Source organism: Neodiprion pinetum, chromosome 3 (genome assembly GCF_021155775.2).
Source record: "Neodiprion pinetum isolate iyNeoPine1 chromosome 3, iyNeoPine1.2, whole genome shotgun sequence".
In the NCBI taxonomy this organism is placed as follows: domain Eukaryota; kingdom Metazoa; phylum Arthropoda; class Insecta; order Hymenoptera; family Diprionidae; genus Neodiprion; species Neodiprion pinetum.
Window position 1 is genome coordinate 14,410,604 of NC_060234.1, and position 15,037 is coordinate 14,425,640.

The following is a 15,037-nucleotide window of genomic DNA, read 5'->3' on the forward strand; positions in this document are numbered from 1 at the left end:
GATCTGGAAGAGACTCCTGATTGGTTTTTGGCTACGTCAGTGCAAGACGTGGTCTTGAAGAGGCCAATCGGTGCAGTGCTGACAAGATAGTTAGTTACAAGAATGCATATTTGAATTCTAAGAATGATACTTTGTGAATTGCTCATCTTGTCTTTTCTAACGTTCCTTACGTTTGGTCAGTGAGAGTTCGTGAGCCTGAGTTCCGTGAATTTCGTTTGTAGACCCATATGGTCTATGTGTGAGTTCAAATTGAAGATATAAAGTAAAAAAATGAAAATGATACGTGAACAATTGTCGGTGTGAGACCATTGCACACCAAGATGGTAACTAAATCTAAATCGATACGGATCTTAAAGGCTATGGTATGCGCATGTATGCCTTCTTATGGTAATTGAACGTCGGTGGGTTACGGTACAGAGAGAGTACAGCCATAGTTATCGGCTGGGACGTAACAGAAGTTACATATGTGCAAAAAACAAGTTCGATTTCCTAATTGAACAACGTATTAGTTATTTTGTTCCCCTTGCGTTAAGCAGGTTCAGGGTGAAGTAAGATACATATCCACACAGCACGAAATATTTCAGAATTGTTTCAGAAGTCTTTGATTTGAAACATGAAATATTTCATTGCAAAGATTCAGAAATATGACAGAAGCACGTCTATGTCTGCGAATATAGCTATTGAACTACTTCTGACATGTTTCTGACTTTCGATAATATTTCAGAGAATCTAAATCCGAAAATTTTTGGTAATTTGAAAAATTAGCGACGGAGCCACGAATCGAACCTGGTGTCTAGAGATGCTTTGCCGGTGTCTTACTTCACTAGACCATCTGGCCGCCCTGACTACATTGTCTTTAATTTCTCTCATCACCTGCAAGTTCCGATTCATTGTGTTTCGTTTGCCTTGTATTAGTATACATTACGAAATTCGTCTCAAAAAGCATAATTGTAGACCTTGCATGTATGTGACATGTTTACAAGTGTATTACACTACTTGTTAAAAGCCACGTAAGACAGTCCCAGCCATCTATGAAATGACGTGAAAAAACATCATATCTATTTTAGCGAGAAGAAAAATGCTAGAGATAATATTTCAGAAATATTTCAGTAACACATCCGAAATCTTTTTGCAATATGTCTCGATATATTCCTGTAGTATACCAGAAATATTTGATTATTTATATCTGCGGATACTGACATATTTCTAACATATTTCTGAAATAATATGGATACATTTCTGAAACATTTCTCACATATTTCTAACATATTTCTGAAATGTATTTCGATATATTTTTAAAAGGTCTCTGACATATCATGGCAATATTTCGTGACATGTTTGTGAAAGGTCTGTGGTATATCACTGACATGCTTCATTATTGTTAGTGACATGTCTCTGAAACGTCTGTGATATATCACTGACATGCTTGATTAATATTAGTAACATATTTCTGAAACATCGCAGAAACATTTAGTTTGAAAATGAAAGCCACGTGATAAAAATTAAAGAGATATACGACCTGAATAGAATTTTCAACATTCTCATGTTTATAAATTTATTTGATGAAACCATTTGAATAATTAATGCATTACATCGACAACTATTATACAAAGCCTTACAAAATTGAGAGTTTATAATAAAATACATTTCTAACCGCTTTGAATCTCACGAAATCTGTTTTACGTTTGTACTATACATACATATATTTCAATATAAGTAACTATAATAGCAGTACATAATGTTTGACGATTGGAATTAAATATTCAAATTACATTTTTCTTTTATGATGAATCACGTTTAGCAGGAATCTAAATGACTAGTACTTTTAACAAAATTCGAAATGCCGGAAGGGTACGCGAACATGCAAACCGATATTACTTAGATCATCTGCCGTACTCCTCGTTATATACTTGTATAGTATAGACTCGTTACATGACAAATTGATAATGAAATTTATGATGAAACAAGTTGAACATTGACTAAGATTATTGAGTGATGATTATTCAATATTCGACTTGTTTCATGGTTATTATATTAGATACAAGAAATGCCACATGAAAGGTAATATAATTATATGGAAGGTAGTGTTGTCTATACATATACATGTAATATCGAAAAAATAGAAACATGCGAGTATGCACAGGCCATCAGGTAGTTTTAGGTATAGTAATAAGGTATTTTGTACAGAGTGTAGGAGTAAGTATGACGTTGAGGGATGCAAGAGTGGAGTGGGAGGTGAACGGGGACAGAGGGTCAATTGACCTGAGAAGGCAGTTCAGTTCTTACTGCGTTACCGAGAAAGACGTGTCACTCTTATGTACAACACTGTAATGAACACTTAAACTAAAGCCTGAACTTATTCACTACTAGAGTTAAGAACCTGTATCCCATCCACATCTCAGGGATAAGTATATTACATTTGGGGGCTCGTCCGGGATCTAGATTGTGACAGTTCGAGTTTAAAGTCAAGTGTGACAGTGTAGTTTGATAAGATGGCAAACAACGGAGGAGTTAACGTAGTGTTGGGTTTAACCAATGAAGAAGTGGCCCAAATGACCGTACCAGAGCTAAAAGCTGAGCTCAGGGGAAGACGCCTCAGGGTATCAGGTCGGAAGCGGGAACTTTTACAGCAGTTGATGGCGGCGTTGAGGTTGGAACGGGAGCACGGGGCGCGAGAGGCCGAGGAAGACGACAACGACGACGACGAAGAAGAAGAAGATGAAGACGAAGAAGAGGAACCGGAAGGCATCCCGGAAGACGCCGGGGCAGGCCAAGAGGTGAACCTTCAAAACAACGACGAAGTAGACCGTGCAACCCCAGTAATTCGACGACCGAACAGACCCAAGCAGACGTTATTGCTCTTAAAAGACGTGGAGAACTCATTGGAGAAGTTCAGCGGGGACGATTTGATGAACGTTTCTCGTTGGCTTGAAGATTTTGAAGAGATGGCGGAAGTTTGTGGGTGGACTGACGTACACAAAGTCGCGTTCGGAAAGAAGATGTTGGCGGGTTCAGCGTTGGCTTTTGTGCGGCAGGAAAGGTGTACGAAGACGTGGGCTAAGCTCAAGAAAGCCCTGGAGGACGAATTCCAAGAAAAAGTGACAGATCAGCAGATTCACCGAGAGCTGGGGCAAAGGAAGAAGAAAACGGAGGAGACGCTGCGACAGTACATGTACGCTATGCGTGAGATTGCAGGGCAAGGAACAGTGGATACACGATCATTAGTTGAGTATATTATTCAGGGTATTCCTGACGAAATAACAAACAAAAGTGCACTGTATGGTGCCAAGACGATGCAAGAATTGAAAGAGCGGTTCGAACAGTACGAAGCGATGAAAAGGGACATGAAGACGAAGTCAAAGCCCTTCGAGAAGAAAGACGACAAGACGAAGAAGCCGGAAGCAAAAGGTCATCCGAGGAAGCAGGCAGTTGATGAGAAAAGTGACAAAACGAGGTGTTTTAATTGTGGCGTGGAAGATCACGTTAGTGCGGAGTGTCCGGATAAAGAAAAAGGAGCGAAGTGTTTCAATTGCAATAAGTTTGGGCACATCGCGGCGCGGTGCCCGGACAAGAAGAAAGAATCATGTGTGATCTCAAGACTAGATATGAAGAAGTACACCAAGGAAGTGTCAATAGATGACTCTAAGTTTGTAGCATTAGTGGATACGGGGAGTGATTTAACGTTTATAAGATCAGATGAGTATGTAAGATTGGGGTCACCACCTTTAGGTAACCGCAGAATTGAGTTTGCAGGTGTTGGATCCACTGGTAATGAAACTTGGGGTGATTTTTCTAAGGTAATTAATACTGATGGGCACAATTGGCCAGTAACATTGCATGTAGTATCTAATAAGGTTTTGACAAATTACGGTTTATTGTTGGGTACTGACTTCTTGGACCAAGTAGAAGTTAGGGTCAAACGAGGTGAAGTGACGTTTTTTAAATTAGATGAAGCCGAGACTAACGTAAATGCGCCGGAGATATTTAGTATAAATGTTATAGAGAAGACCAAGGAGGTAGACTTATCTTATGTTGAAGATATACCTTATCGAGACGCTTTGAGAGACATTATTAACGGGTATAAGCCGGAAAAGACGCGAGATGTTGGATTAACAGCTAAAATTGTTTTAAAGAGCGAGAAGCCAATTGTTAGACGGCCGCGAAGACTGGCCCCTTGCGAAAAAAAAGAAGTCGATAATTTAATGAAGATGTGGGTAGAGGACGGAGTGATAAGACCGTCAAATTCTGAATACGCGAGTCCTATAGTAGTAGTAAGGAAAAAAGATGGTTCAATTAGAGTCTGTATAGATTTTCGTGAGTTAAATGAGCTTATTGAATGTCCACATTTCCCGTTGCCGTTAATAGATGATATTTTAGACGCGTGACAGGGTTCGGAGTATTTTACGACGCTAGATTTAAAGAATGGGTTTTTTCATGTATGGCTAGACGAAAAGAGTCGTAAATATACAGGTTTCGTCACACCGACGGGACAGTACGAGTTTTTAAAATTGCCGTTTGGTTTAAAGATTTCCCCGATTGTATTTCAGAAATATATTACGATGATATTTAAGGAGCTTATAGATAAGGGTATTGTCATAGTATATATGGACGATATTGTTACCCTGGCGAAGAATCTCCAGGAGGCATGGGAACGTTTGGTAATGGTTATAAAATTAGCCGAAGAGTACGGGCTAGTTATAAACTGGGAAAAATGTCGTTTTATGTTAAAAGAAATCGAGTACTTGGGGTATGTCATTTCGAAAGACACCATAAAACCATCTACTCATAAAACCCAGGCCGTGGCAAGCTTTCCCAAGCCAACATCTGTCAAAAAAGTCCAAAGTTTCTTGGGACTTACGGGTTATTTTAGAAAATTTATAAGAGGGTACGCGAAGATTGCTAAGCCGTTAACAGATTTACTGAGAAAGGACGTAAAGTTTCGGTTTGGGGATCATGAAACAGAAGCATACGAGGCCTTAAAGGCAGTACTTACCAATAATCCTGTGTTAAAATTATACAGAATAGGGGCTAAGACTGAATTGCATACGGATGCGTCTATAGAAGGGTACGGGGCAATATTGATGCAGTTAGACCCGGACGACGGGAGGTTCCATCCGGTTCATTTTGCCAGTGGGAAAACAACTCCTGCAGAGTCTAAGTACACGAGTTATGAATTAGAAGTGCTAGCTATTGTTAAGGCATTGGTTAAGTTTAGAGTGTATTTACTGCCTATACCATTTACTATTGTAACTGATTGTCAAGCGTTTGCAATGACCATGAAAAAGAAAGATTTATGTTTGCGTGTGGCCAGATAGGCTTTATTGTTGGGTGATTTTAAGTATGAAGTATGTCATCGGCCAGGTAAAAGTATGCAGCATGTTGATGCATTAGGCCGAAATCCATTGCCGAGTGTCATGTGTGTAAGCGAGAGTGAAGATGGGCTGATTGCACGTTTAAGAAGCGCACAAAACAAGGACAGTGAAGTCCGTAAGCTTATAGATGCCGTAACGTGCAGCCGGACCGAGGGGTATGTAATTAGAAATAATATTTTGTACAAAAATTGTAAAGACGATTTGCTAATTGTAGTACCTAAGGCGATGCAGACCCAGGTAGTCAAGCAGGCACACGAACGTGGCCACTTTGGGGTCACAAAGACCGAAGCGTTTGTTAAGCAAGACTTCTGGTTTAAGGGGCTGCGAGAAAAGGTTGAGCACGTGATAGCCAACTGTTTAGACTGTATTTTGGCTGAGCGGAAAATGGGTAGACAAGAGGGGTATTTGAATCCTTTGGACAAAGGAGACACGCCGTTGGATACTTACCATATTGACCATGTGGGCCCCATGACTGTTACGAAGAAAAGATATGCGCATATTTTTGTAGTGGTGGATGCATTTACAAAGTTTACGTGGCTTTATCCCACTAAATCTACTGATACAGTGGAGGTATTAGACAGATTGACAAAGCAAGCTGCCGTTTTTGGAAATCCGAAACGAATCATCTCCGATCGAGGGACAGCATTTACGTCCAATGCATTCAGGGACTACTGTATCGAAGAAGGTGTAGAGCATTCCTTAATTACGACCGGAGTTCCCAGGGGGAACGGACAGGTAGAGAGAGTAAACCGTACTCTCATACCATTGTTAACAAAACTGACGGCGCCTAATCCAGACGATTGGTACAAGCATGTCGAGAAGGTGCAAAGGTTTTTGAACTCCACAGTCAACAGGAGCACCGGGAAGACGCCATTTCAGTTGCTCGTTGGGGTGGATATGCGGATCAAGGAGGACATGCAGGTCAGAGAATTGATTGAAGCGGAGTGGACAGCACAACTTGATGAAAACAGGTGTGTGTTGCGCGAGGAGGCAGCAAAAGCGATCACTGAAGCACAAGAGAAGAACAAAAGAAACTACAATAAAGGGAGGAAGGATGCCCGGCAGTACGAGAGCGGCGACTTAGTAGCAATAAAAAGGACGCAGTTCGGAGCTGGGTTAAAGCTGAAAGGCAAGTTTTTGGGTCCGTATAGAGTAATACGGGCATTACGAAATGACTGCTACACAGTTCAAAAGGTTGGGGAGCACGAAGGGCCTAACCAAACATCAACAACGGCTGATTCCATGAAGCTGTGGGGTGCCAACGACGAGGACGACGATTCAGGTAGCAGCGAAGCAGAATAAAACATCTGAGGGCAGATGTCCTTGCAGAATGGCCGAGTGTAATATCGAAAACATAGAAACATGCGAGTATGCACAGGCCATCAGGTAGTTTTAGGTATAGTAATAAGGTATTTTGTACAGAGTGTAGGAGTAAGTATGACGTTGAGGGATGCAAGAGTGGAGTGGGAGGTGAACGGGGACAGAGGGTCAATTGACCTGAGAAGGCAGTTCAGTTCTTACTGCGTTACCGAGAAAGACGTGTCACTCTTATGTACAACACTGTAATGAACACTTAAACTAAAGCCTGAACTTATTCACTACTAGAGTTAAGAACCTGTATCCCATCCACATCTCAGGGATAAGTATATTACATACATGTCAAGGATAATGAAATGAATAACGAGGAGGATTATCACCGCTTTCTTCTATTCGGTCTCCAGAGAAACTACGGCAAAGATCAATAACAGAATAAACATTGAGCATTTTGGATCTTGTTATAAACGTTGAATTTTAAAAAGCTTTGTTCAATAAGTTAAGTTCCGTTTTTATCTTGTAAAAGAATAAAAAGGTGGTTCATCATGCGTCCCACACGCAAAACACAAAGTTCGCGAGTGTTATCTGGCCATTCTCCGACATCAGAAGTGGGATACCGAAGGGACGCGGAACCATCCATTTCAGAATTACCGTCCGAGACTCCTCAACGCAATTCTGATACTTCGGAAGATCGTTGGCAAATTTTGTTTGAGGATCAAAATAAAAATATGATGGAGTTAATTCGAAAAATGCAAAGTCCAACTGCTGATTCTCATCATGAAGTTACTTTTCCGCTATTCAATCCGGATGAGCAAAATATCAATGCACAAGCTTGGTGCTCGACAGCTAGCTTGTGTATGCAAGAACAGGAACTTCAAGGGAGCAAGTTAGTAAATACGTTGAGTAAAGCTATGAAAGGATCAGCTGCATCTTGGTTTCCTCAAATCAGCTTTAACGGAATGACTTGGGAACAATTTAAAAACATTTTTCTCGCGCGATATGAAATTATTGAAACTCCCGCGGCGACGTTACTTTCGTTATATTCTGGACAGCCAAATGGAGATGAAAATATCGCTGCATATTCAAGTCGAGTTTTAAGTGTTCTTATTCCACGACTACAACTGATGAATTCCGAAGAAATTGCTGTTTCGATTGTTCTTTCTCATGTGGCTCAGTTGGATCCACGTTTAAAACGTTTGGCTCTTACTACGGAAATAAGTTCTCGAACGAAGTTACAACAGGAACTTATGGCAGTTGATTACCGAAAAATAGCTTTTCCTTTTTCTCAAGCCAGAGAGGGCTCATCGTTCGATTCCAAACGATTGAGAACTTATGTATCTTCATTAAAATGCTTTCACTGTGGAAAATTTGGACACAAAATATCGGAGTGTCGAAGTCGTTCATTGAGCACCATCCCGGACAACTTTGGAAATCTTTCAAAGAAAATACCCTCCACCGCTGTGAAATCTTCTGTGACGTGCTTCAAATGTGGAGAAGTTGGACATGTTTCTACAAGCTGCAAGAAGTTTTCTGGATCTGGACAAAATACCCTTGCTCAAGGTCAAATGGAGCGTCGTGTTAATTCGTGTTCTATTCAACCGACTTTTGGCGAGTTACTACATTCCGGTGAGAAGTTTTCATTTTGTTTTGATTTCGGTGCTGAATGCTCTCTGATTAAAGAAAGCATTGCTAAAAAATTTTCAGGAAAACGTCAGAACTTTGTAGTCATTCTTTCCGGTATCGGTCCTTCTAGTATTCAAAGTGTCATTCAAATCTTGGCACAAGTGACTATAAATGATCATTGCCTGGAAATTTTATTTCATGTGATTCATGATGATTTTCTTAGTACTGAAATTCTTGTTGGAAGAGAAATATTATCTCTTGGTTACTCAATAGAAATGACAGTTGACAGTTTAGTTCTAAAAAGAATTCCGAGGGTTAATGTTTGTGAAGTAGACTATCATTCATTTAATTTTGACGAAATAAAAACAGACGTTTCTGAACTTGACAAACGTCTCTTGGTTGATGTTTTAAACAAATTTCGTTCAACTTTCGTCATAGGAACACCTAAATCTAGAGTAACGACCGGACAACTTGAAATTCGTTTGCTAGATCCTAACCGAACCGTGCAAAGACAACCTTATCGTCTTTCGACTGTTGAACGTCAAATAGTGCGAGATAAAATCAAGGAACTACAAGAGGAGAATGTCATCAGACCCAGTTGTTCTCCTTTTGCTAGTCCCATTATTTTAGTTAAAAAAAAAGATGGTTCTGATCGAATGTGTGTTGATTATCGGGAGCTTAACAATAATACGGTGGCTGATAAATATCCGTTACCGCTTATTGCTGATCAGATAGATAGACTAGGAGGTGCTCATTATTTTACATCTCTTGATATGGCTAGCGGTTTTCACCAAATTCCTATTCACCCAGATTCTATTGAACGGACTGCTTTTGTTACTCGTGACGGGCAGTACGAATATTTAGCAATGCCTTTTGGTTCGAAAAATGCACCTTCTGTTTTTCAGCGAGCAATTAACAAAGCTTTGGGAGATCTAGTGAATACGTCTATTATTTGTTATATGGATGATATTCTTATCCAATCAGAAACAATTATTGAGGGTATTCGAAAATTAGAAGTTGTTTTAGGGGCTTTGACTAAAGCTGGATTTTCAGTCAATCTAAAGAAATGTTCATTTTTGAAAACGAAAATAGAATTTCTTGGTTATCAAGTTTCGGCAGGAGAAATTCGACCAAATCCTCGCAAGGTTATCGCGTTGACTGCACTCCCGCCTCCTCAAACTGTTACTCAACTTAGACAATTTATTGGACTTGCCTTGTATTTTCGGCAATTTATAAAAGGGTTTTCTAAACTTGTTTGTCCTTTGTATAAACTTACTAATGGAAAGGGTAGGATTGATTGGAAACCTGAATTTGAGGAAATTCGAACAAAAATTGTTTCTCACCTGACGAGTTCTCCTCTTTTAATGATTTTTGATCCAAATGTTACTATAGAATTACATACAGATGCTAGCTCAGTTGGTTACGGTGCAATTTTCATCCAAAAAGTTGGTGGAAAGGCCCATGTTGTAGCTTATTTTAGCAAAAGAACTACAGAAATAGAGTCGCGATATCATTCGTATGAATTGGAAACACTTGCTGTTGTGAATGCTATTAGGCATTTTCGGCATTATTTACATGGTAGAAAATTTACAGTAGTTACAGATTGTAATTCTCTCAAGGCATCTCGTGCAAAACTTGACTTATCCCCAAGAGTTTATTGATGGTGGGCATTTTTACAGTCATTCGACTTTGATATTGTTTATCGAGAAGGAAAAAATCTATCACATGCAGATTTCTTTTCTCGAAATCCTTTACCTGAGAATGACAAACTGAATGTTGAAACTGTTGAGCAAAAACGTATAAATTTTTCAAAAATTTCTCACGGTTGGTTACAAGCGGAGCAGCAGAAGGATGCCGAAATTCGTGATCTTATTTCTAAATTAGAAAACGATGAGCTTGATTCAAATGTTTCTAATCCATACGAACTTAAATCTGGAATTTTGTTCAGAAAAATACAGCGAAATAATGACACTCGTATTTTACCAATAATCCCTAAAGCTTTTCAGTGGTCTATAATAAATCATGTTCATGAATCGATTATTCATTTGGGATGGCATAAAACTTTAGAGAAGGCTTACCAACATTCTTGGTTTTCTAATATGTCCAAATATGTCCGAAAATTTGTTGAAAATTGCATTACTTGCCGAATTTCCAAATCTACTTCTGGTGAAATTCAAGCTGAATTACATCCAATCCCAAAGAGTATTCCTTGGCATACTCTTCATATTGATGTTACTGGAAAGCTTAGTGGCAAAAGTAATATTAAAGAATATGTTTTTGTGTTCTTTGATGCCTTCACTAAATTTGTTTTTCTTTACCATACTCTTTCTATTGATGCTGTAAGTGCTATAAAAGCTTTAAAATCTGTAACATATGTAAGCCTAGCTACTAGCGACGTTATGTAATAACAATGGCATTCACGAATTGTAGCGCTAGTGCGCGAAGAACACTACGACACAGCCAGTCGTCGACCAACCTTCGATCTGTGTACAGCACATATCAATGTAAATAAACGCCTTCTAAATATACTCACTGCCTTGACTCATTTCTATTCTCCGATACATTACAGTGGCGACGAGGTAAACTGGTGCGCGTATTAAAATAAAATATTAAAAATTAAAAGTGAATAAATACCGCATTTAAAAATACTAATGAGTAATAAGAAAAACATCTCGTGGATTTATGATTTGAGTAAATCTCAAGTAATTGAAGAGTTAAAAAAAAGGCAAACATTTGAAGAAGAATCATTAACATTAGACAAATTGCGAAAAATACTAAAAAAGTTAGTTAAAAGTGAACAAAAAGATTCTAGTGAGAGTTCTGAAGGCAGTACAGGAAACTTAGATAAAAAAGAACTTGAAGTGAAAACAATCACACTAAAGAAAAAAATGGAATTTAACGCAAAAGTGAATTTCGAATTGGGTCAAGATGATTGGGAGCAGTTCGTAGAGCGAATGGAATTTTACTTTGAAGCAAACGAAATTAAAGAAGAAAAAAAGAAAAAAGCGATATTTTTATCAAAAGTGAATTCAAAAATATACGCGGAAATTCGAAAAATCTGTGCACCGAAAAAACTCAATGATGTAACACTAACTGAAATTATTGACAAAGTAACAAATCATCTAAAACCAAAGGTGAATGTTACTGTGTTGCGTTCGCAGTTCCGTAGAAGGAATCAAAATATGGGTGAAACTGTTGCGCAATACGAAGCAGCATTGCAAGAATTGGCGACAAAGTGTGAATTCAAAGATTCTTCAGATGCCATTAAAGACCAATTTCTAAGCGGCATACTCAGCGATGACATTCGCGAAACACTTTTCAAGTTAGAAAATCTAACTTTAGAATTAGCCTTGAAAACAGCGACGGCTTGCGAAGAAGCAAAAGTAGCGTCGAGTAAGGTAAAGGTAAACGGTGAACAGTCCGAAAACAAACAAGACTTGTTACAGCTTAAATCAGAAATATTCCGGGGCTCCGCAAATGAAAGGTTCAATCACAAGCGAGGCTCTACATTTCACCAAAACAAAGGAAAATTCCAAGGCAAAAATTCTTCACGATACCAGCAGCGAAACAAAAACAATACACGTAACAATTCGAACTCAAACTGCCATCGTTGCGGAAAGCCGAATCACGAAGAAAGCAGATGTTGGCATAAAGACAAAACATGTAACAAGTGTAACAAGAAAGGGCATCTCGAATCAGTCTGCTGGAGCGGCGGTAAAAACCAAGCAACATTGAAAAATCTACAAGAGAAGAAAGAAGATAAGCAGTCAAGCACGGACGATGAATCATGGTTTGACGATTTTTTTCGAATAAGCGTAAGTGATCCTGTAATGAAAATTAACTCTTTAGAAAAAAAAGAGAAAATCGATCCGCAATATCTAAATGTAAAAGTCGGTAATAAAGTTTTGAAAATGGAAGTAGATGGTGGCGCCGGAATTTCGGTTATAAGTCAATCAGATTACGAAAAATATTTTGCGAAAAATGAATTAAAAAATTGTAACTTGAAAATTAATTATTACTGCGGTAAAGAAAGTCGACCGGTAGGAATTTTACGAGATTTAAAAATTGAATACGAACAAATCGCGACTACTGGAAATTTATATGTTATGGAAGGAAGCGGGGTACCACTTCTTGGACGCGATTGGTTATCAAAACTAGGCCTGTGGCCCTTAGAAATAAAACAAAAAATTGTAAAACCTTGCTTAAGCAATACTATAAATTGCATAAAAAAAGAAAACGAGTTAAAGGCTTTAAGAGAAAAAATTTTTGAAAAACATGCAAATTTATTTTCCCCGGGGATCGGAACTTTTACTAAAGGTAAAATAAAAATACATTTAAAAGACAACGCAGTTCCGATTTACCATAAACCAAGAAGTGTACCGTGCGCACTAAAAGAAAAAATAGAAAATGAATTAGATCGCCTAACGAAAGAGAAAATAATATCTCCAGTCGACGTAAGTGAATGGGGAACACCAATCGTTCCTGTATTAAAGCCGGACGGCACAGTGCGAATATGCGGAGACTATAAAGTAACCGTTAACCCTTTGATGGTGATCGATAGACACCCCTTGCCGCGAGTCGAACACTTAATTGCTGAAGCCCAAGGCGGTGAAATTTTTTCAAAAATTGATCTAAAAGAAGCGTTTGCACAAGTAGAAGTTGAAAACAGCAGCAAAGATTGTTTAACGATTAGCACTCACAAAGGGTTATATCGACCAAATAAATTGTTTTATGGTGTTGCTTCGGCGCCGGGTTATTTTCAAAAGAAAATGGAGCAAATTTTCGCAAAAGTACCAAACGTTTATATATTTATCGATGATATTTACATCAAAGCTAAAAATATAGGTGAAATGTTAAAAACGCTTGAAACTGTATTCAATATTTTGGAAGAATGCGGGTTAAAAATACGGAAGAGAAAATGTGACTTATTGCGCGATCGTATTCGTTATTTAGGCGTGGAAATTGATAAAAATGGTGTACGCACAATAAATGAGAGGATCGAAGCAATCGATAAAATTCCAGAACCAAAAAATTTAAAACAGTTACAATCGTTTCTAGGCACAATAAATTATTACGAAAAATTTATTAAAAATCGAGCAGAAAAATTCGCTCCACTTTATAATTGTTTGAAAAAGAATAGTTTCAATTGGACGCAAGAATGCAAAATAGCCTTTCAAAACGCGAAAACTGAATTAAAAGCAGGCAATCTACTGATCAATTATGATCCAAAAAAACCGCTTATACTAACATGCGATGCGTCCGATAACGGAATTTCAGCTGTTTTGTCGCATCTAACTAAAGATGGCGAGCGTCCAATTGCATACGCTGCTAAAGCGCTAAATTCACATGAAAGAAATTACGCAATTATTGATAAAGAGGCGAAAGCAATAATTTTCGGTGTCACCAAGTTTTATGATCATATCTACGGTAGAGAATTCACATTAAAAACCGACAATGAACCGCTAGTGCGTATTTTCGGTCCAAAAAAAGGGATTCCGATAATGGCGGCTCGAAGACTGCAGCGTTACGCAGAATTTCTAAGTGCTTTTAGATATAACATAAAATATGTAAAATCATCTGCTAATTGTGCGGATGGACTCTCACGATTGGTTAACCTTAATGAAAAAGAAATAAATGTAAAAGAAAACACTTATTTGAATTATATAGAAAATGAAACAAATGAATGTTTAGATTGGAAAATTGTATCGAGAGAAACGCGGAAAGACTTAGTATTAGCAAAAGTTATGAATTACGTTAAATACGGATGGCCGAAAGGCAAGTTGCCAGACGAAATTACACCCTTCCTGAACCGAAAGGACGAACTCACAATTGAGCAAGATTGCATTTTATGGGGATATAGAGTAATAATACCAGGAAAAATGATCAATACAATTTTGAATGAACTGCATAAAACGCACTTAGGAATAGTAAAAATGAAAGCAGTTGCGAGATCGTTCTTTTGGTGGCCCGGGATTGACGCGTGCATTGAGCGTACAGCAAAGGCGTGTGACGAGTGTGCGCGCGAGAGAGACAATCCGCCGGCGAGCTATTTAAATCCGTGGAAATGGCCATGCGGCGTCTGGGTGAGAATTCATTCCGACTTAATAGGGCCGATAGACGGGTTGACTTTCCTATTAATATTAGATGCTCGATCGAAATGGCCAGAAATTTTTTTAATGCCTAACACTACTTCAGAAAGTTTAATAAAAATGTTTCGTCAAGTTTTCGCACGATTCGGGTTTCCTGAGTGTTTAATAACTGACAACGGACCGCAGTATACAGCTCTAGAATTTAAACTATTTGTAAAAAAATCAGGAATAAAACATGTAAAATCAGCTGTCAAGCACCCAGAAACTAATGGGGCTACGGAAAATTTAGTGCGAACTTTCAAAAAAGCGTATAAAAAATTGAAAAGACAGGGGTTATCCACTCAAAAAGCAATTGACACATTTTTATTCGACTATAGAACTACTAAACATTGTACAACCGGAGAAACCCCTGCTAAGCTAATGCTCGGTAAAGAATTGAGAACACGATTCACTCTTTTACTTCCAAACACGGAGCAAAAAGTTAATGAAAAACATGATTGTCAAATTCAACATAAAAGGGGGAAAAGAATAATCGAATTTAAAGAAGGCGATTTAGTATGGGCGATGAATTTTAGCAAAAACGCTGCTCCTTGGTTGGAAGCAAAAATAAAGAGTAGAATCGGACCAGTAAACTATTTG

The 15,037-nt window shown here is 38.4% G+C and overlaps 1 protein-coding gene across 6 annotated transcripts in view; it reads left to right on the forward strand.

Annotated features, from left to right (window-relative positions):
- Nmdar2 (NMDA receptor 2) overlaps positions 1-15,037 on the forward strand; it is a 1,937,843-nt gene that overhangs the window by 936,084 nt on the left and 986,722 nt on the right. The gene's annotated exons all lie outside the window — the stretch shown is intronic.